This window comes from Microcebus murinus, chromosome 7 (genome assembly GCF_040939455.1).
Source record: "Microcebus murinus isolate Inina chromosome 7, M.murinus_Inina_mat1.0, whole genome shotgun sequence".
Classification (NCBI taxonomy): domain Eukaryota; kingdom Metazoa; phylum Chordata; class Mammalia; order Primates; family Cheirogaleidae; genus Microcebus; species Microcebus murinus.
In genome coordinates this window covers 82,805,825-82,826,033 of record NC_134110.1, presented here as the reverse complement: position 1 = coordinate 82,826,033, position 20,209 = coordinate 82,805,825, and the positions used below count along the sequence as shown (strand labels likewise).

Sequence of the window (20,209 nt, the reverse complement as noted above, 5' to 3'; positions counted from 1 at the left end):
CGGAATCCCGGTCTTCCCTTCTAATGCATAAAACATTCAGTGGCCTCCCGGGAGTTTTTGGGATTCTGGCGGAGGTTGCTTTATCCGCTGTTCCGCCCCCAGGGTCAAACCCAGCTCCGTCGGTTGCATTAGAGGGGGGCGGGGGGGAGATGCGTTTAGCGCAGCTACATCCTGAATTTCTCCGGAGTGCCCGTGGCTACTTCCCACCGGCGCTCCTTGACATACAAGTGGCTTTGAAGGTGTCACTGGGCTTCGCCCAAATCTAGAAAAGAACAGGAGGAGAACTGTATGAGCTTTTGACTTTTGTCAACCCCCTGCCCTGCCCCCACCGGTAGAGGTGAGCACGGGTGGGCCGTCGTCCCCACCGACGGAGCCCGCGCGGGGCGGTGGCGGACTCCGGCGTGGGTGTCGCCGCGGTCGCGGAGGGTCGGGCTCTGAACCTGGTCAGCAGGGATGGCAGCGGCTCCAGCAGCGCCTCCGCTTTGGAAGAGGACACTTCCCGGTCGAGACTGGTGGCGGTTTTACGTACAGGGCGAGGGGCGCGGAGTTGCCCTCGGAAATAAGGTCTCTGGATGCTTAAATCGGAAAGACCTTTTCCCGGAGGTTGCGCGCGCCTCCCGGCGCCCTCCCCGCGCCCTGAGCCCCCTGCCTAAGGCCACTGCTTTTAATTAATGGTCCTGGAACCGTTCTTGGGACAACCCTGAGATCTTATCTAGACAATCTGGGTGGCTGGCATTGGGAAGCAGGAAAAAGAAAAAAAAAAGGTGTAAAAAAGATTAATTACTAAAGGGAGAAGAAAAAGCATAGGCTAAACGAGATATTTAATAGGAAAGTTAAGTAAAGGATTTTTTTTTGACGCCACAGTTATAGTGCGTTTAGTTTTACGTTAAACGAGCAGATACGACATAAATGCATATGTGCATAATTTCCCCCTAACCACTAACTAGCGAAATGTGTGTATCTCCTGAGAACCTTTCCCTGAAAAATTATCCTGATCCCTTCACTCTCATTGTTGTCCAAGCATCAGGGAACAACTCTCCGTAGAGCACATTTTTCATCTTCAGTAGCTTAAAGCCATGCCATGGAGAATCGTAATAAATTAGGTTCAAGAACAATATAAGTGATGCCCTAAAACTTGGTCGTCTGGCACTGGTTTATCTAGTAAAAACTGCCAAGCTCCGCAGTGGAGCCAATCCTTGCACGTTCTTCTAGCTCTTAACGTAGTTCATTCATTCATTCCTATGAAACCCCTCTCTTCCTCCTGATGCAAGAGGATTGGCCATGTTGCACAAACTCTTCGCACAGATTTTTTTTTTTTTAATTGAGCAGATGCAATGCTTCCCTTTGATAATAACAAAGATTCGACACAGTTTAATTCCTTGAATGCACGGCCGTTTCTCTCACCATCATTCAAAATGCTCAGGTTGATAAAATTCTCTCGCAAAGATTCTACATATGGTGTCAAAATAATTTTGAACACAGAACATGTGATTATTTCCTGGTCGATCAGAGGCTCTACCGCACATCAGTAATGAACTGATCATACAAAAGCGAACCTTCCACTGACACTGCGGATGACCAGTGAAAGAAACTGAGACTACTGAATTAAAATATGATTTTTTCCCCCTCCGCCGAAAACAAGAGATTTGTCAAATGTCATCAAAGTGTCAGTGAATGGGGATGGAGAATTTCTGTCTCCAGACTTTCAGTGTTTTATGGAAACTGTACATTTACATGTTGGCATATAATAAGACCATCTGAGTACCTGGAATTACTTTTAAAGAAAATGTCCACAGGTGATCTGTCAACAACACAGCGATGAAAGATTTACATAATAAATAAAACCCGTTAATTGTAACTCCTTTGCCTCCGCTGTCTCTGGGCGGTTTCCCCGGGAGCGACAAGGACAGGGGCCACTTTCTTGGCGCAGTTCGCAGACCGCGTGGGCAACGAGGACCCAAAGGACCCAAAGAATGTGTTTTGCACCAGAAGGTCGATCTAAAGAAAATAGCATATGATCTCTTTCCTTTGTTCTTATTTCTAAAACAGCCAACGACTTGTTTTTAAAACAGCCTTTCAGCAAGATATTCAGAAGGAGGAAACTGAGAAAGTTTAGTAAATCCTATCTAAAAAGAAAAAAAAAATAGAAAAGAAAGAAAACACCTAGCTCTTTGATCTCCCTAGCATTGTTATTACAATCTTAAAATAACAGCCAACCCCGGGTCGGGAAAGAAAAACCTTACGGATTAAGTAACTATTTATCTCATGAGGATAATTACTTGTTTGACCCGAAGTCATTCATTCCTGAAACCGCGAAGTTAAATTGTTGAGATTTTTTTTTTTTTTTTTTAAAGCCACAGCTCTGGCTATCTAGCTGGGGGACAGACGCGGGCTGAGGGTGACCGGAGCATCTCTGAGCACCGGGCCTGCGAGCGGGAGGCGCGCGAAGGCGCCCAGGGCCGGGGCGGGAGGAAGGGAAGTTTCCCCTTCCATACACGTGTAAAGAGGGGCTCCAAGTCTGGAACCGCAGGTAGCCAGGACCGCCGGGAAACGGAAAACTAGTCTTTCCAGAACTCTCGCAGAGCCAGGTGGTCGCGAGCGTCAGGGTAGAATCTGATCCCAGAGGCCCCCAAGGTGCCGAGTAGAGGAAGAAGTGGTTACGGCTTCCCCTAGCGGCGTGGCTTCAGCGCTGTCCCCAGGAACCCACTTAATCCCTTTAATGATACTTCCGGCCCTTTTCTGGGCCTCACTGGCCCAGAATCAGATCCGCATTCTAGGGTCAGCAGGCTTCTCCAGCCAGGGCTGACACCGCCCGAGACGAGGCGTGACCCGGGGCGGGCGCGGGGGCCGGGGCCCGCGTCGCGGGCAGGGCGCTCCGGGCTCGAGCGGCCGCGGCGGGCGCGGGCGGCGGGAGACGCGCGCCCGGGTCCCCGCGCTCAGGGTGCGCTGCGCCCCGCGCTGGCGGCGGCGATGTTGGCAAGCGGCGGGCGGCTGTTCCCGCCGGGCGGCCGGAGTTGGGTTCCCGCCGGTCGCCCTGCGGCCTGGGGAACAGGGAAACGAGCTGGCCGAGGCGGCGGCGGCCTGGCCGCTTTCAGTTTTCATTGAGACTGCTGGTTACTGTTTAACATCCCCACCCACGCTTCAGTTTGTTTAGTAAATCGATCAGACTGTGAGAGTGAAGCCGCTGCCCTGTCGCCATTGAGCAAAGCCAGCGTTCCCCCGGCATATGGTCTGAAGTCTCCGCCGGAGATCGGGGAAAACAAACAAACAAACAACAACACGACCCTTAAGCCTGCTCTCCCAGGTCACCCGGCCCCACCCCCATTTCCCACCTCCCAGCTTGCAGCAAACTTCCTGGGCTCGGGGAAGCGCGGCGCGGGACGCCGCTGCCGGGCCGGGCGGGGGGACCTGCCGCCGGGACATGCCGCGCGGCTGACGGCGACGCGGGAGCTCCCGGAGCGGCTCCGCGCAGGTAAGTGCCTCCGCCCGCGCCCGGCGCCCCGGGCTGCCCGCGGCCCACGGCGCCCGCGGCGCGGCCGTCGCGCACGGGCAGTCTCGGTTCCCCTCGGGCGCCTGGAGGAGGAGCGCCCGCGGGGAGGGGCCGCGCCCTGGGACCCCTGGGCCAGCCGGTGTTGAAAGCGGATACCCCGAGGCCTCCCGCAGCCTGCGGTGGCGGGAAGAAGAAAGGGCTGGAGGGGAGACAGTGGAGGGGGGCGGCCGGGGCAGAGATGTGCGAGTGGTTCTTCACCCAGGAAAAGAAAATTAAAAAAAAAAGTTGTATTTGTTTGGGTGCAGAGAAAGGTTTGGTGGCTGTAGCGGGTCACGTGACTCCCGGGTCTCCAGTGGGGCTTTAGTGGAGGGTGTGTGTGTGTGTGCGCGTGTGTGTGTGGCCTGGGGCAAGGGCAGGGCATGTGGATGTCTGTGACCCAGGAAGTTTGTGGGGAGGTGCTTGGTCCTGCAACATCACCCCATGGCCTTTGCTCAACTCTCAGCTTGCGTCGTTCTCCCATAGACATTTTGGGAGTGGGCATCTTCCGGTGATGCCGTGGGTGAAGATTTTATGTACAGTATTTAAATCATCGCAGTTCCTTTGGGATGAAGTGTCCTTTAGAAGCTGAGTCAACAACGTGCCGGCTAAGCAGTAAGGATTCTATGTCTAACGGGAATAAGGCAGCACGTGATAAGATCTTAGGAATATCAGTGTGTGCTTCATACCTGATGCACTGTGCAGCTTTGAAAGTGTGCTCAAAACTGAGGCAAAGCGTTCTTCTCCAACATGCAAAACTGTCTTAACATCATCTTTCACTTGAGGGCAAGGGCTAGGGAATGCAGAGTACAGAAGCTCAAAACTTCATGAGGTGTCCTGAAAACCAAACACTTCATTGATACCCACACTTCCTGTTTTTGTTACTTTCTCCTGCTTTTTCGTTCGTGTTACAAGTTTCTTTTCTCTCTTCACAAGCATTTATTTATCTTAAAAACTATTCTTCCTCTCCAGCTATCACCATTTTTTTCCATTACAGTCCTCCTGTCCCCACCCTCTCACCACGCCTTCTGTTTTCATCTCCTATGCGTACTCTCAGTGAGACACTTGATCCCTGTGTTTGAAATAGGTGACCCAGTGCTGCTGGGCTCCTTCCTGGTACCTTGGGGTGTGGTAGGGGGAAGGTGGTGGTGAGTGTTAGTAAACTACTCATTTTTCACATTTCTAAGTGGATTGGAAATTGAGAGCCATTTGTCTTCTCCATCCCATTCCTCCTACGCTCCATTTATGGGCCTACAAATATGGAAACATTCCCAACAAGCTTTATTAAGGTATGACCCTTTTATTAAAGTGTGTCTGTTAAGATCTCACATGCATTTTATTCTGCATTTGTGGGTGTAAGTATATTGGATGGCACAAATTGATTTTAGGGATTGCTAAGATTTTTTTAAATATTCCTATTGCAAACAACTTTATTTTTATTATTTTATTTGATTTTGTTTTTCTTTTGAGACAGAGTCTCACTGTGTTGCCCAGGCTAGAGTGAGTGCCGTGGCATCAGCCTAGCTCACGACAACCTAAAACTCCTGGGCTCAAGCAATCCTGCTGCCTCAGCCTCCTGGGTAGCTGGGACTACAGGCATGCGCCACCATGCCTGGCTAATTTTTTCTGTATATATTAGTTGGCCAATTAATTTCTTTCTATTTGTAGTAGAGATGGGTCTTTCTCTTGCTCAGGCTGGTTTCGAACTCCTGACCTAGAGCAATCCGCCGGCCTCAGCCTCCCAGAGTGCTAGGATTACAGGTGTGAGCCACCTCGCTCCGCCAACAACTTTAGTTTTGAGTGCCTTGTTTTGAAAATTCTTGTTATTTCAATGAAATCTAAAGATAATACTTATAAAAAAACATAAAAATTAGAGTAAAATATAAAGTGAACCCCCCCTTTCCATTCTATCTCATGTATATTCAATCTCCATTGATGTTTGGGTTTGTGCCCTTCCAGTCTACATGTATATAATAGAATTTTTCTTTCATTGCTTTAAAAATTGAACAATGGTTCATATGCTAGTGTTCTGAAATTTATTTTTTATTTAGTACTTTTCAAATACTTTTCTGTCGATATATGGAAATCCTATTTTTTTAAATGTATCTACTCAATGTAACTAGCCAATATCCTCCAGAATATTCACTTGGATTTTTAAATTTCTTGGTGTTACAAACAATGATGTAGTGAATGTTTGTGTGTATTATCTTTGCATGGGTACTGCTGAAGATTTATTCTGAGAAGAGAATTACTGGCTCCAGGGGAATGTTCATTTTAAATTTGATAGATATTGCAAAGAACCTTGCTAAGTACTCACAGTATATTTACCCAGCTTGCCCAAACTGGGTAATAATGATCTGCTTAAAATATTTCCAATCTCTTGTGGAAAAATTGATTCCTCACTGTAGGAATTTAGTCTTTGGAAATTATATAAACCAACCCTTGAACATCTGATTTGGGGAGTTTGAGAATTTTGCTTTAAAAATATAATAAAATGGGAAGGGCATTAAAATGCACTTCAACATACTATCTCATTTTGAGCTTGTAAAAGATGCTATTGCATTTGTTACTTTCACTTAAGGACTGGAGATACTGGTAAATGATAACTGAGAATTTCTTTATTGCAAACATGTGGACCATTGTTGGTTGAGTAGTTACTGTTGTGATTTTATGGTTCTTGACTACGTGTTTGCCGCCTTCATAAAAGAGGCTTCACAACCCTGGGAAAGTACAATTTTAGATGAGGTATGATAGCCTCGGATCCTTTAAAGCTATGAATGCAAAGGAAACAATGGGCTATACAATGATGTGTCCTTGCTGAGTTACTTTTCTCTACTTTTCTCATTGGAACTTACACCCATTGGAATCACTCCTGCCACTCATGCACAGGCACAGACATAAGGAGTGTTTCAAATATGGCTTATTCTCACTATTAATTTTTTTTGAGACAGAATCTCACTTTGTTGCCTGGGTTACAGTGAGTGCCATGGTGTCAGCCTAGCTCACAGCAACCTCAAACTGCTGGACTCAAGTGATCCTTCTGCCTCAGCCTCACAAGAGCTAGAACTACAGGCATGTGCCACCATGCCCGGCTAATTTTTTGTTTCATTTTTAGTTGACTGGCTAATTTTTTTCTGTTTTTAGTAGAGACAGGGTCTTGCTCTTGCTCAGGCTGGTCTCAAACTCCTGAGCTCAAGCAATCCTCCCACCTTGGCCTCCCAGGGCTAAGATTACAATCATGAGCCACCACGCCCGGCATTACAATTTTGATAATAAAAATAGACATAGGTATTTTAGCTAATACTTATTGAATACATAATATATGCGAGGTACTGTTCTAAGCAATTTACAAGCATTTTCTTTTTTAGATTCTAAAACAATCCTATGAAGTTCATATTGACATTCTTCCCGTTTTGCAGATGGGAAAAATAAAGCAGGGAGAAATTAAATAACTTGACTGAAGTCACACATCTAAAAGGCATAGAGTAAGGGATTCAAATGCAGGCACTATGGCTCTAGGCCGTGAGAATAACCATGGCTCTTCCATGTAGTCTTTGAGTTGCTCACTTCACAGAGATGCTCCACTAAGGAGAAAGTGAGGACTGCAACCTTGACCACACCCCACCCCACAGGCCAAGCCATGTCCCTTTGCTCTTGTCTGAGTATACTCTGGGGAAGTCACTTTTCTGGGTACAAAATGTCTATGAGGGATAGTATCATCTTTGTACAGGTGCTGTTGTATCATTTGTAGGAGCCACAAGTATACATGTTTGCTTATGTATCTTTGTGACTCAATCTATCTTGCCCCCTCATTAAACCTTAGAGAACAGGTGCGGCTTACTGCCTAAATTTCCTGCTTTGTATATTAATACATGGAGACACAGTATACTCTTTACATGGTAGAATTAGCTGATAGCATCTGAAGATATGTTCTTTTGACAACTTTTCATTTAGTCAAGATGGTTTTCTGGAAAATGCATAAAGAGTCAATTTTTTTCTTTTTCGTGACACTGTTAACATTTGGGGGAACATGAAAGTCTTTGCGGATGACCAGCATCATAGGTAGCTAGATACAAAGGAAGAGAGCAGGCCTTGTCAGATGGTAAGACTTATCTCCCTGTTCAATTCCTTACTAAATGGAAAGGGGGTGCTGTTTGGGCAGGTTATTCTCTTTCAGGCACCGTTTCCTCATTTTTGAAATGTTTGCAATTATAATACCTATGTTATAGAATTGGTGAGATAATTATGCATGTTAATCTATAGGAAACATTTAGAACAGAATGTGGCATGTTGAGTACACAATATGGGTTCTGTGTTGCTCTTTGTTGCTATAATAGAGTGAGTTAGTGCTTCTAAAATACTGCTTAATTTATAGTAAAGTTTTTGGAGTTGCTTGTTTTTGTTGATCTTCTTCCTAGAGATTATTATATTTAATACTTACATACACAAAGTACATACCATTTCAAGAATTTCTGGACCCCCGGAAACCTGGCCAAGCACTCTGATAGACCTCAGAGGTACAATGATGAATAAGATAAAGACTTCTCAAAAAAAAAAAATAAATAAATAAATAAAGACTTCTTAACTTCATGATGCTCTAAACTAAGCAGTGTAGACAAAAATCATCCTATGTGTAATTTAAAGACTAGAACATGGACTTTGAGATCTTTTTGACCTGTTTGCAAATCTCAGTTCTGCCCTCCGCCAATAGTGCATCGCAGAGCAAGTTACTCAATGCTTCAATTTAAAAGCTGTGAAGTGAGAAAATATTATAGTTCTTAGTCTCAAATTATATGTGGATAGATTCTTGTATTCTTTAAATCAAACTTTTTTTGTTTAATGTTTGACATTTTTCCTATGCTCTATTCCAATATAGAAGTATCGCATTTATATTTGATAATAAAAAGTTGACATGGAAATCCTGGCATTGTTTCCCCATCTCATTTAAAAGTATCAGCTGATATAATCAGGACATGGCAATTTAATTCTTAAAAATGTTATATTTTGAATCTTTGAGTATTGTTCTTCTAGGTTTGCACACTGTGTTGTGCTTTGTTTATGCTTGTGGCTGACTGAAGATGGTGCAGTCTATCCTAGATTTTTTTTTTTTTTTTGCATTTTCTTATTTCAATTGTTATGGTTATAGGTTGCACATAATGTTAGTATATATTAATTTAGCAGAAATTAAGTTATAGGGACTGTACAAGATGCTTGGTATACAAATAGGGAATACACAATAGTGTCTCTGCCCTCAAACACAAATTACTGGGAAGACAAACACTTGCAATCATCCATAATATAAGGTGATTACTATTATATTAGCATAATAGATAATTAACATTAACATAATACCATGGAAAATGGAAGCATAAAGGATACTTTTGGCTTGATAGCCTGGAGAGATTTCATGAAAGAGTTAAGGATTTTCTGGTTAGAACCTGCTGAGAGAGTAGAATCTGAAAGGTACTGGGGAAGAAGAGATTACACCTGGAGTAGGAATAGTGTCAAGAGATGACCTGGAGTAGGAACTGTGGGCCACATTCTGACAATCTTCATTAGAGCTATGTCCCTTAGACTGTGGAAGCCATCAAGAGTCTTTCAGTAGCTTGGTTATGAATTTTTTTTTAATGATTGGCAGCATTTTGGAGGATGGATTGAAGAGAGAAAGACAGGAAGCAGGGAAATAGTAGGAAGCTTCTGCAATAGTCCACTGGCAATGAAGATGAGAAGAGGATGGAATCTAGAAATGTTTTGAAGTTCTTTAAACTGCATTTAAGGACTGTAGAAAATGCAAGATAAGGGAGGGGGAAGAGTTGAAGCTGGCCTGCATTTCTATATTTCTAAGCAATGACTAAAACAGTTCTTTCCTAAGGTTCTCGTGTCTTGTTGGGGATACATGTAAAAGAATTGTAACTCACAATGATAAACGTAATTGTTGAGTACTGGAGAAGTATGATAGAAACCTAGCGGAAGACCCAGTCAGTTTTCCTGGAGTAGGTTACAAAAGAGATAAGGTATGAATTCTTTATTTTCCAATCAGGTTTATGGAGATATGATTTACATTAAGTAAAATCTCTTTTTATGAATATATATTTCAATGAGTTTTGACAAGCGTACACAGTTGTATAACTGTGGTCACAATTTAGGCATAGAACATGTCTGCACCCACTCCCCCAAATGCCCTGTGCCCTTTTGCAGTCAGCCTCCTCTACCATGCCCTGGACAACCATGGATCTAATCTCTGTCTCTAGTGTTGCCTTTTCCAGCGTAATACATAAATGGAATCATATAGTATGTAGCCTTTTGTGTCTTGCTTTTTTTCATTTAGCATTATTATTTTGAGACTCTTTCATCTTACTGTATGTATCAGAAGTTTATTCCTTTGGGGGAAATCCTTTAGATTTATGAGGTGCAATTGACAATGAGCTGCATTTAAAGTGTACAATTTGAAGTTTTGACCCATGTATATATCCATGAAATCCCCATGACAGTAAAGATGGTGAATATAACCAACATCTCCAAAAATTTCCTCAAGCTCTTTTATAAACCCTCTCTCCTGTTTCTCCTCTTCCCCTCCTCTCCTGTCCCCAGGCAACCATTGATCTACTTTCTGCCCCCGTAAAGTACTTTGCATTTTGCATTTTTTTAGAATTTTATAACCATGGCATCATATGGTATTTTTTTATGTCTGGCATATTTCACTCAGCATAATTATTTTGAGACTCATTAATTTTGTTGCATGTATTTCTTTTTTTTAAGTTTTTCTTTCTGCCGAATAGCATGACATTGTTTAGATACTTGACAATGTGCTTATCTCTGTTCACCTGCTAATGAGCATTTGGGTTGTTTTCAGTTTTTGGCTATTACAAATAAAAGCTGTTATGAACATCTTTGTACCAAGTCTTGGTATGGACATATGCTTTTATTTGTCTTATACCATTACCTAGGAGTAGAATGGCTGGGTCACATGGAAGAAATTATCAAACTGGTTTCCAGAGTAGTTCGTTTTACATTCCCATATGTAGTGCTGGAGAGTTCCAGTTTCTTCACATCCTTACTAAAACTTAATATGGTCAGTTTTTTAATTAATTAATTAATTAATTAATTAATTTCTGAGACAAGATCTTGCTCTGTTGCCCAGGCTAGAGTGTAGTGGCATCCTCATTGCTCATTGCAGCCTTGAATTCCTGGGCTCAAGTGATCCTCCTTGCCTCAGCCTCCTGAGTACCTGGGACTATAGGCACTCACTACCTCCCTCAGGTAATTTTTGTATTTTTTGAAGAGATGGTGTCTTGCTCTTGCTCTGGCTGGTCTCGAACTCCTGGCCTCAAGTGATCCTCCTGCCTTGGCCTTCCAAAGTTCTAGGATTACATGCATGGGCCACTGTGCTCGGCCAGTCTTTTAATTTTAGACATTCTAAAAGATATCCAAAGATGATATCTCATTGTGATTTTAATTTACATTTCTCTAACAATTAAACATGCTGAGAATCTTTTCACGAGATTATATAGCATGCATATATTTTCTTTGGTGAAGTTTTGTTCAAAACCTATGCATTCCTACTTTTTAAAATTGGGTTGTTTGGTTTTTTTTCATTATATATATATCCTTTAAGATATGAGTTTGGAAAATATTTTCTACCACATTCATTCATTCTTGTACAAGGGGTAGGATTTGACCAAGAGAAAGAATAAAGGGTATTACAATCATAAACAGGAATAGTGTTGCAAATGAAAAATGAAATAAAGTTGGTTTTATGAGGCTGCAATATATAGTAAAACAAGGAAAGGTGGTATAAAGTGAATTTACAAAAATAGGAAGAAGCCTGAATATAAAGACCTTTTTGTGTCATGCTGTGGAACTTAGACTCTTTTTATGTGAGCACTAATACTAGTAAATACTAATACTGTAACAATATTGATACTAATTATTGGGCTTTATAGTTTATAGAATCCTTTCATATGCACAGTTTATAGTATTTCCCCATACATTATTTTATTTAAGTCCTGTGACAACCATGGGAACATTAAATATATGTTTTGGGGTTTTGAGATAATGTCTTTTTAGCTAATGTTTGTGTGGAGTGTGTGTGTGTGTGTGTGTGTGTGTGTGTATGTGTGTAAGTTTAATGGAGTGTGAGGAAAGAGTGACAGCTGGATTGGTCTGCAAGGGCTCAGGAGGGCACTTTCCCAGTAGGGCAGGGGACAGTGTCCTGCTGAGCCCTGGCAGATGGTACAATAGGCTCTGATAAAGGTTTGGATGTATAGCTGTACTTTGAAAATGACAATTCACAGTTATTATATATAGAACTGTTCACAAAAATTCTAGAATCTCAGAGGATCATCTAGATTCTGTGAATTTTCTTTTAGTTGTCCTTTACTCGTAAACTGAATCTAGATAAAGTAAAATTAATTGTATTTGTTAGTTAATTTGTTAAGAGAAAATAGTATGACCAAGTTCTCCCTTTATTTTTTAAATGTAAATTTTTTTTTTTTTTTTTGGTTTCTCATAAGAAGTTCAAAGAACTTATTTTTTCAAATATAATTCTTTGGTTCAATATATTCTGTTTTTATTGGCCTGCTTAGGGCCCTGACTTCTTTTTCCATACCACTGACATGCAATTCATACCTCAGATCAACTTCAGAAACATGTATTAATAAAAAATTACATGCTGAGCAAGCTCGTGATTTGGAAATTTTTCCCTTCCTTCCTTCCTGCCTTCCTTCCTGCCTTCCTTCCTGCCTGCCTGCCTTCCTTCCTGCCTTCCTTCCTGCCTTCCTTCTTGCCTTCCTGCCTTCCTCCCTTCCCTCCCTCCCTCCCTCCTTCCCTCCCTCCTTCCCTCCTTCCCTCCCTCCCTCCTTCCCTCCTTCCCACCTTCCCTCCTTCCCTCCTTCCTCTTCCTTCCTTTCCTTCTTTAAACTCACTTGGAAGCAAATGAAATGTTTTCATTTGCCCCCTTTTTGAAATTTTCACCCATTTTTAACTACCGTGGGCTCTTTTCATGGTAAAGAAGTGGTATTGTAATCCAGAAGAATTAAAACGCAATTGTGGGGCTTATCCCTATCAAAATTCTGTACTATTACCAAGAAAGTAAAAATGAATTAATAATTAATTATGTTTAATGTGTTCATACACATTACTGTATGTTATTTGTATATCTTTTGTGTAATCATTTCAAGACCACTTTAAGAGTATATCCATGTAGATTTAGCATGGGATCTGCTATTTTCTCACAGGTTAACCTGGAATGCCTGTGCTTCTTTTAAAACACATTTGCAAAATCATTCCCTTTCCGGTTCATATTACTTAGTTGGTTTGTGGCAATGGAACAAGCATGCAGGCTTTGGAGTCAAATATACTTGATTTAAGCCTGTAGGGCTTTGGGCATGTTAGTTAGCTACTTAACCTGAACCCTGCCTTGCTCAGCGGAGAGTGTGCTGTGAGATGGCATCTAAAGTGTTCAATACAGAGTCTGGCAAAAGGTAGATGCACTTAATAAATATTGCAATTGTTTGTTATCTTGACTCCTCTTTATATAATGTTAGTATTTCTATACATTTATCCCAATTTCTGTAGGTTTAGTATACACACACACACACACAGCTACTACTATCATTAACTCTATGGCTAGTTAATTTACTAAGTACTTTCCATGTGGTAGGCATGAAGTGTTTCACATTTATTAAATCATTTAATCCTTACAATAACTTTGTAAGGTATTACTATAAACTATTGTTATCTCTATTGTGTAGCTGAGAAACTTAGTCAAAGAAAGGTTAAATACCCAGTTGAGACTTTACAACTAGTGTCAGCATTAAATATGAACCAAGGCCATTTGACTCCATAGCCCATACAATTTCTTCTAATAACCTTAATTCCTAAAAGATTGTCCTATTAATCTCATCTGAATTTTCCCAGTATCTTTTAAAGCTAAAAATGAAATAAGGTGTTTTATTTTCCACATTCTATGAGTCCTATCAGTTATTTATGTGAAGCATGTGAGTGATTTCACTGGATTTATTAGTATTTGAGCATCTATTAGATTAAAATAGTTTATCTGATATTTCATGTGTAAACAAAAAAATATTAGATTGACTTCTGAAATATGTTAGAATAGATTTTGTAAAACACTGAATTGGAGCTTTTTTTTTTTTTTTTTTTTGAGACAGACTCTCACTTTGTTTCCAGGCTAGAGTGAGTGCCATGGCATCAGTGTAGCTCACAGCAACCTCAAACTCCTGGGATCAAGCAATCCTCCTGCCTCAGCCTCCCGAGTAGCTGGGACTGCAGGCATGCACCACCATGCCAGGCTAATTTTTTCTATGTATATTAGTTGGCCAATTAATTTCTTTTTTATTTATAGTAGAGACGAGGTCTCGCTCTTGCTCAGGCTGGTTTCGAACTCCTGACCTTGAGCAATCCGCTTGCCTTGGCCTCCCAGAGTGCTAGGATTACAGGCGTGAGCCACCACGCCCGGCCTCCAGCTTTTAATTTAAGCTAATTTATTAATTCAGGTATAAAAATCATAATAGTCACATGTTTGATCAAATAAAACCTATGCTTATGGTATCAATTTTTAACATTTTATCTAGTTTTACACAATAAATTAAAGCATTTTGAATATTCAGTTAACTACTGTCCTCTCTGTAGGAATCACAAATAAGTATTAGTTTTAAAAGTTTCTTGATTAGTAATTACTTACTAAAACTTCTTGGGAAAACAAGGCTTAGAATGTGAAAGCCCTGGTATGTTTTCAAAGCTGATTTTTCTTAGTTTAGTTGGTCAGCTCCTTTCTGGACAAAGAACCCTGCTACCTGAAACTATCCCCATTAAACAGGAAACATGAGTAGTATTTGTACCGAGCATTTTTAATATATGTTAAACTACTCTCCATTGCCACATGGCTTGTGAATTTTAATGGTCATATTTTTCTTCTATTATGCATGGATTCCAAGAAAGTTAAAACTTATAGAACTTGCAAAGTAATTGTTACCTAAGGAGAGAACATTTTTGATATAGTTCTTCAAATTGCCTCACAACACTCAAGTTGTAATGCAGAAACAAACAGTATGCATGCATAACAAGTAGTGTTATTATTTAAGCCCCAACCAATTTTGAATAACATTGTGGCTTTTTACCTACATAAAGCACATATTTTTTATCTTATAAATAAGTCCAAAACGTGAGGTTTGGTTTTGTAAAACTGAACTGATAAGTTATTTATTTGAAACAAGTAGCTACGATGAAAATGTATGTCATTTATTAAAAAGGGCTACAATTCATTTATGCAAGAGTTTTTGAATGGGTATTATGTGCAAAACATGTAGTAGCTTAAGTGATTTAAAAATAAATGGGATCCCTAGAGTTTAGGAACTGGCAAAGTAGTTGGGGAAATAACTACAAAAATATCCTTATTCGAGTTGGTTTATGGTAAGTGTTGCTATGTACGAATCACTTATTTCGGGATACTAATATACATGAACACATACATAGAAACACACATATTATATATACTTATACATTTACAATACACATATATATACATATGTTATATGTGTGTATATATGTGCATTTTTTACACATTAATATAGATTAATAATATACACTAATATATTAACACATAAACCTACATGGACCTTTGTACTTGGATTCTAAATACATGAAAGCCTTCATTCCAAGTTCAATTAACCTAAATAAAAGAGCATATGTGTTCTTAATCATTCACTATATTTCCTATTATTTATGATGTGTCACTCTTACAGTTAAGTATTATTCCTTGAACAATTTGTCATTTTAAAACAAAGAAAAAGCAAAAGGAGATGACTATCAAAACTAGTGAAGACAATTTTGATAAAAGAAGAAAATGGGAGCAAAATTTGGGAAATTAATGTAATGTAGAGTTATGTAAATTAATTTCTATAAAAATATGTACATTAAAGATATTGCATAGCACCTTTTTTGGTATATTTTATTTCAGATATAGAGAAATATGCGGAACTTATTTCAAAAAATTGTATTTGAAAAATATTTCAAAAAATACTTTTTTTTTTCCTATGTGAAGAAAAGGAATGAATACATTTTTTTCTTTTTTAGGTAGATGTGTTTGTTTGCTTGGGCTACTAAAACAAAATACCACAGACTAGGTTGCTTAAACAACAGAAATTTATTTTCTCTCAGTTCTGGAGACTAGAAGTCTAAGATCAAAGTTTCATCAGGTTTGGTTTCTTTTCTTTTTTTTTTTTTTTTTTGAGACAGAGTGAGACTTTGTTGCCCAGGCTAGAGTGAGTGCCGTGGCATCGGCCTAGCTCACAGCAACCTCAAACTCCTGGGCTCAAGCAATCCTTCTGCCACTGCCTCCCAAGTAGCTGGGGCTACAGGCATGTGCCACCATGCCCGGCTAATTTTTTCTATATATTTTTAGTTGTGCAATTAATTTCTTCCTATTTTTAGTAGAGACAGGATCCCTCTCTTGCTCAGGCTGGTCTCGAACTGCTGAGCTCAAACGATCTGCCCGCCTCGGTCTCCCAGAGTGCTAGGATTACAAGGTTTGGTTTCTTTCGAAGCCTTTCTCCTCTGTTTGCAGATGGCTGCCTTCTCCTCACGTCCTCACACCGTTGCCCCAGGTCCATGTGTTGTCTGTGTCCTAACGCATTTCATGAGGGCACCAGTCATGGTGGATTAGGGCCCACCCCTATGACCTCATTGTATGTTAGTTTTACTCTTCAAAGGGCCTATCTCTAAATATACTCATATTCTGAAATACTGAAGGTTAAGATTTCAACATATGAATTTTGTGGGAGGGGACACGCAATTCAGCCCAGAATAGCAGGGCAGCCATAAAATGATTTAGTCTTTACATACAACCTTGGATGTTCTATCTTCCTTATGGTTCATGCCTATATTTGTTTTAGACCATAAATGAAATCAACCCAATCCAAACAAATGGTTTAGAACCAAAACCATTTATGTTGACCCCTAGAAAGCCTTCTTCTCTCTCTTTTTTTTTTTTTTTTTTTTTTGAGACAGAGTCTCGCTTGTTGCCCAGGCTAGAGTGAGTGCCGTGGCGTCAGCCTAGCTCACAGCAACCTCAAGCTCCTGGGCTCAAGCAATCCTGCTGCCTCAGCCTCCCGAGTAGCTGGGACTACAGGCATGCACCACCATGCCCGGCTAATTTTATATATATATACATTAGTTGGCCAATTAATTTCTTTCTATTTATAGTAGAGACGGGGTCTCGCTCTTGCTCAGGCTGGTTTCGAACTCCTGACCTCGAGCAATCCGCCCGCCTCAGCCTCCCAGAGTGCTAGGATTACAGGCGTGAGCCACCGCGCCCGGCTAGCCTTCTTCTCTCTTAACACCCATCCCCATCTGTACTTTCCTCATTGTTGGTTTAGTGCAGGGGTCCTCAAACTTTTTAAACAGGGGACCAGTTCACTGTCCCTCAGTCCAGCCCTCAGTTGGAGGGCCAGACTATAGTTTTAAAAAAAAACTATGAACAAATTCCTATGCACACTGCACATATCTTATTCTGAAGTAAAAAAACCAACGGGCAAAAACACCCGCATGTGGCCCGCGGGCCTTAGTTTGAAGACGCCTGGTTTAGTGTTTTCTTCTTTTGGCCAGCTGTTCTGGCTAGGACAAATGGCAAAACTGATGTGGCTTGAGGATGCTATCTGGAGTCACCAAATAATATATAGAAAGAAGAATCTTCCACGAATAACCTACAGATAAAAATCTGTTATTTTTTAAAACGTATTTTCTGTTGTCTGCTACTTATGTGCAAACTCCTATTTCCCCATCTTGGCCTTTGAGTAAATTTTAAATGGTAAAGTCTTTTGATTAAGTAGCAGCAGAGGGAAGTTCTGTGATTACGTATGTTTGTGGCCCTGAGACTATCCGAAGTTAAAAAGCAATGCCAAAAGAAGTTGAATTCCCAAGCAAGACAGACACTGTTTGCATTTTGGAGTAACATTTTAAGTATGTCTTTCCTTTCAAGCTTCTGCACTCTGTTGTTAGATCCAGATCCTCATACTGGCATTTATGCATTACCTTAATTTATAAATGTTGAGTTTAAGTAAGAAGTGTTGAACCTATACATATGATAGTCCAGAGACTGATAAACTCCACTCCTCTTGAATTAATGGGAAAGAAACACACAGAGTGAAGCACCACTGATGCTAAGCAGAAGTTCTAAGATATCAGAACAGTTACAAGGGACACTACCCATGCTGGCACCCTTCTGCCCTGGTTGAGAGATAGAGACATGCACAAGCCTTTAAAGTACAAAGGAGAGCTTCTGCATTTGAAGTTATGCATTAAACAGATTCTTTCAGAGTTCCTTAGGTAGAATCCTAACTACTCAGACTGCAATAAAAGCTCCATGATTCATTCTCGCAAACACTTTAATTTCACTAACAATATAACTGTGAATCATGGGTGTTTGGAACAGTGTGCTCATTCCTGTGAGTCTGTTTTAAAACTGTGAACGATTAGCTGTGTTATGTTTTTAGCCATCTTGCAATAAATATCTTAGGAACAGTAGTTTATTGATTGAGAGAAAATGATCAGGTCCTGGTACGGCGTGGTATGTGAAAAGCATTTCAGTCAGAGGGAATTAGACTCTTGACTGCGCTAGCTGAGTGATCCTTGACAAGCTGTTTAACTGCTTTGTGCTTTAGCTTGCCTATCTCTAATCCAGGATTCTACCACCTACTTTTATAGGGTTCTTGCGAATCTCAAATTCAACAACACATATAAAAGAACCGGCACCTGGCACCATTTCTGCTACTTGGCAGTTACTTAATAAATGGAAATATTCTTTTTTTCTCCATGACTTTTAATTTCCTCTTATGATACTGGAACTGGGTATTAGAAACTCTCATTTTTTTTACTTAAAAGCCAGGAGTCTTCCTTAATTTCTGTCTCCTCTTTACACATCCTAATTTGTTGGTGGATTAGAGATCTGCCAACATTACCTCCAAACAAGCCTCAAATTTTCTATTTATCTTTTCCTCTACTGCTGTTACATGATCCAAAACACAATTATTACATACCTGGATGACTGCTACAGTCTACTAACTGCTCTCTCAGTTCCATATTGCTCCCTTCAAGGGTGATGGTTTTAAAACATAAATAAGAAACTCCCACTGGTTTTCCATTGTACTAGGAATTAAGTTCAGAGCCTTACAATGCCTATGAAGTCTTTGATGTTCCACCTTGGCCTGGCCTGTCTGTCTTACCTCTTGCAACTCACCTTCACTCCTGAGATTTTAGTCACATTGACTTTTCTCAGTTCCCCCCCAAAAAGCCCAGTTATTTTTCATCATAGGGCCTTTTCCTTTGCATTTGATATTCCTTCCAAATTCACTCTCGCCTCCCACACATAGACATCACATGAGAATATTTCATCCTTTAGTTCTTGGTTTCTATGAGTTCTAATGTGTGCAGGTGTCTTCATATTTATTGATGATTGGAGATAATTGAATAGACCAGCTGGCTGGGAGGTCTCAGCAGCAGAAGTTGGAGTGGACGTTGCCAGAAAGGGTTACATCCAAAGGCCGGGGAGCAAGAGGAGAAAGGAAATCAGGATGCTAAGTAATAAAGTAAAAACAAAGAGTCTGGCACATTCTTTACTCTGTATATAACTTGAAAATTTATATTACATGACATGATTTTTTTATTTGGATTAAGATATAATTACTACTAAGTGCTAGCTGAGGACCCTAAAGCAGCACTGTGGAATAGAAATATAATTCATATATATACAAATATATGAATATAATTCATATAAATAAAATTCAATATAATCCCATGTGTACTTTAAAATTTTCTCATAACCACATTGTAAATAGAAACAAGAGAAAGCCATTTTAAGAATCTATTTTATTAACACAATATATCAAAATATAATCACTTCTTATATAATTATTAATAATATAAATGCAAAAGTTATTAATGAGATATTTTACATTCTTTTCTCATAGTAATTCTTTGAAATCTGGTGCATTTTACACCTACAGCACATCTCAGTTTCTCCTAGGTGCTCAGTGGCCACATGTGGCTATTGGCTACTTTTTTGGTCAGTCCAGGTCTAAAGGGTAGGTAAATGAGGTTTAATATACACCCCTCTTTCATGGTCTGGGATGATTTTTGATTCAATTTTGTGACAATTTAACTTTGAATTTTTTTTTCTATTAGATACCTCAGCTTTCTCTTCTGAAAAACTTTTAAATAGATTTATGGGAAAAATATTTTCTCACATTTATGAAAAACCCATCATCTCTATGTTAATTATGTTTGAAGATAAATAAGGTTGATGGGGGTTAGTTTACTCTGGAGAGTTGATGGCTGCTAAACTTTCCACTACATTTAAGATTTATTTATGAGGCAGTTAACCCAGAAAGGTATATATGCAAGTGGTTCTCAAACTTGAATGGGCTTAAGAATCACCTGGGGAGCTGGTGATCATGCAGACTGGTGGGCTGTATCCCCAGAGATTCTGAGTCCACAGGTCTAGGATGGAGCTGAGCATGTGCATTTCTAGCAAGCTTCCAGGGGTGCTGCTACTTCTGCGGATGAAGACTAGTATTGATGTAGACCATGTCATCTCCCTGCATGCATGGTGCATACGGAGATTGCCCTAAACAACACAGTTCCTATTTCTTCATATGGTTGATGGTGTAT

General features: G+C 40.4%; 1 protein-coding gene across 1 annotated transcript in view; it reads left to right on the top strand.

Moving 5' to 3' along the window:
* Positions 1-3,175: 3,175 nt before the first annotated feature.
* HNF4G (hepatocyte nuclear factor 4 gamma) overlaps positions 3,176-20,209 on the top strand; it is a 130,678-nt gene continuing 113,644 nt past the window's right edge. The window contains exon 1 of the mRNA XM_012751493.3: positions 3,176-3,472. The gene's annotated coding sequence lies outside the window, so the exon portion shown is untranslated. The remainder of the gene's footprint in view (positions 3,473-20,209) is intronic.